The sequence below is a fragment of the Salvelinus sp. IW2-2015 genome, unplaced genomic scaffold (assembly GCF_002910315.2).
Source record: "Salvelinus sp. IW2-2015 unplaced genomic scaffold, ASM291031v2 Un_scaffold2288, whole genome shotgun sequence".
NCBI lineage: Eukaryota > Metazoa > Chordata > Actinopteri > Salmoniformes > Salmonidae > Salvelinus > Salvelinus sp. IW2-2015.
Window position 1 is genome coordinate 174,118 of NW_019943614.1, and position 3,282 is coordinate 177,399.

General features: G+C 46.1%; 1 long non-coding RNA gene across 2 annotated transcripts; it reads right to left on the minus strand.

Moving 5' to 3' along the window:
• Positions 1-1,935: 1,935 nt before the first annotated feature.
• Positions 1,936-2,347, minus strand: LOC139025121 (uncharacterized). 2 transcript variants are annotated; one of them, XR_011476567.1, is made up of 4 exons: positions 2,295-2,347; positions 2,217-2,263; positions 2,096-2,159; positions 1,936-2,030 (listed from the first exon to the last, which is right to left on the minus strand). It is a non-coding gene; the product is annotated as an uncharacterized lncRNA (long non-coding RNA). The 2 variants fall into 2 exon arrangements; XR_011476568.1 differs by having other exon boundaries at positions 2,096-2,178.
• Between the last annotated feature and the right edge of the window lie 935 nt (positions 2,348-3,282).

Sequence of the window (3,282 nt, forward strand, 5' to 3'; positions counted from 1 at the left end):
TTGTAAGACTCATTGTCTGCGTCCCACAGAGCGCCTGTCTGTCGCTGAGAGCCGTGATGTTTTCTATAAAACGGGACATGTCAACGGATTAACAACACCACGTACAATACAGCCATGTAGCTGTGTAATTGCAGTTGGGACATTAACAACACACCACGTACAATACAGCCATGTAGCTGTGTAATTGCAGTTGGGACATTAACAACACCACGTACAATAAGCAGCCATGTTAGCTGTGTAATTGGGCAGTTGGGACATTAACAACACCACGTACATTCTATCAACACTCAATGATCATTTTAACTTTTATTTTACAATATAGACCACTACACGATAAGAGTATCTCGCTGATGTCACAATTCATGTTGTCATTGGATGACGCTAGGCATCCTTAAACCAATCAGAGCCCATCTAGAGTCGGCAGAACTCGGTAACTTGGTAACTCGTAGACTATCCTCTAAAAGCTCATTATTTCTTATCCAGTTTTCCCCCCACAAAAAAACAAAAAGTTTAAACCAACAGACAGTGAKATAAATCTTTAGTACAGTGACGTAAACACCAAAATAAAGAGGCTTGTCTTGTATAGGAACTAGTATGATATGAGAGCAGTTCGATGAGATAGATAGAACTAGTGAACACCGAGACAGGCAGTCAAGAGCAAGGGCCAGGGTCACATTCATGTAGGCAAACGTTGTGAAACGTTGTGGAACGTTGCACATAGAAATGTCATGAATAGAGTTCAGAGGCATATTTTGTTCTACATAACATGTATCTCAACGTTCAACAACGTTGTGCCCCGGGCCCCTGCTGAACGCGACCCCTATTAACAGGGAGTCCTGGTGGAACTACATGTACAGGTCACAGACCAAGAGTTCAAGGGTCGAGTTCTCCCTCTACAGAGGAACATTGTCCCACAGAGTCCTGGCTGGGAGAGGAGGACTGGCTGAGGTAGCAAAATTACGGAAACTTCCGCAAAGTTCCTCGGTTTTTCCAGAAATCTCTTATTCCAAGAAACTTCGAACCCTAGGAACTCTGGGAAAATGTTGTGAATTTTGCAACCATAGTTGTGGGACACAAAACAGGGTACAGGGTGGGCTGTCATATCCACTTCATATGTGCTTCCCCGGGGGCATCCGCCTATCCTCTAGGGGCTCTAGACTGTCTTCTACCTTCAGTTATGTTCGGGCTCCATTAGGGCTCAGTCTGGAGCCGCAGTCCCACTTCTCTGGGCAGAACAGGCCAGAAGACGGAGCAACTGTGTTGTTTACGAGGTACAGTATTCCATGTTACATGATCCATTCATCCAGTTAAGTCATTTTAATGTCGAATAAACAGTAGTTAAGTAATTAAAGTTCTCAGACCAYCTTAAAATAACCATGCCTAAAAAATAAATACAATAAAAATTAAAAAAAATAGGCTATTTTACAAATCCCGAGTTTTTGTTGCTGAGCAACATGGAAAAAGCGAAACATAAAAAGTAAACAGCAGTGATAGGCCATGGACAACAGTTCTCCAGCATATCATCTCCCCCCAGGAGACTACACTAACACAAAATGCAAAGACGAGAGAGGAGAGAGAGAGGAGAGCGATGGACTACTTCTTACATTAACTAAAACAAAGGAAGGGACTACTTACTAAAGACCTCTATCAACAACTGCTTCACTAGGATTCTACTCTATGTACGTCTATGTATGCAACTCGACACTCAGACTCTACTGTAAAACACTAGGACTTACTCAAAACACTCAGACCTACTGTAAAACACTAGACTACTGAAAACACTACGCTAGACTCTACTGTAGGGACTCTCCTTCTGGCTCTAGGACTTCTACGTAGACTCTAGTCTGGCGCAGACTCTACTGTAGGACTCCCTCTGGTGCAGGACTCTACTGAGAGACTCTCCTCTGGGCTAGGACTCTACTGGTAGGAACTCTCCTCTGGCTCTAGGACTCTACTGTAGGACCTCCTCATGGCGCTAGGACTCTACTGTAGGACTCTAGCTGTCTGGCGCTAGGACTCTACTGTAGGATCTAGTGTCTGGCGCTAGGACTTTTACGTAGGACTCTAGTCTGCGCTAGACCTCTACGGTTGGGACTCTAGTCTGCGCTAGGACTCTACTGTAGGACTCTAGTCTGGCGCTAGGACTCTACTGTAGGACTCTGTCTGGCGCTAGGGACTCTACTGTGGCCTGACTGTGCTAGGACGATATGTGGGACCTACTTTAGGACTCTAGTTTGGCGCTAGGACTCTACTGTATTAGACTCTAGTCTGGCCTAGGACTCTACATGTAGGACTCTCTCCAGCTAGGACTCTACTGTAGGACTCTCCTCCAATGCTAGGACTCTACGTAGGACTCTCCCTGGCCTAGGACTCTACTGTGTAGACTACTCCACCTCTAGGACTCTACTGTAGGACTACTCCAACACTAGGACTCTACTGTAGGATCTCACTCCAACACTAGGACTCTACTGTAGGACTCTACTCCAACGCTAGGAATCTACTGTAGGACTCTCCTCTGGCTCTAGGACTCTTACTCTCTCTGATATTCTTCCTTCATGACGAATCTATCTATTCTTATGGACAAGATGTAAAGCAGAGACACTTAGCAGTAGTTAACTCCCTCTCTTCAACTGTTGATCTAGAGCTGCCTCTGAATGAGGTTCGTGACTGTAGACGTGAGAACAGCCACTCTCTAACATGTACCGAGAGCCCCCGCAGACACACTCACAACTGATAATGCGGAGGAAGATTTCAATTTTTTGGCCTTGTTCATGCAGGGCAGCTGTGGGCGGGGGGGGACGGACTAGCTTTCTGTTCTAGATTTCCTTAAAAACTATGACTATTGCACTTGAAAGAGAATGGATAGGTGGGTGTCTTGTGCCCTACGCTGCTTGGCTTTGGGGTGATGTGGCTGTGTCTCGCATGTGTTTTCCTCCTCACAGACCTTGAGTGTGTGTTGCTAGAGGTCTAGAATAGCCACTCGGACTCCTCAGAGGGGTTGGAGGGATCTTATTTCCCCTAATCCTTTTTGCCTGTTCTGCCTGCATCCTTAATAGTCTCTGCACGAGAGCCGTTCCACACAAGCAGCTTATATGAGAACAGGAGATAAATGTCTGTCGCGTCACACTGTTCCCGTGCTCGGGTCTCCCCCTACTCGTCCCGACCGTCTCCGGAGTCTTGGGTGGTTCCAGCCTGGTTTAAAAAAAGGAAAGGTGGTCGCTTCTATGACGTAGACCGCTCTGTAACAAAACTGAACTAACACTTTCCGTCTCCACAACTGCA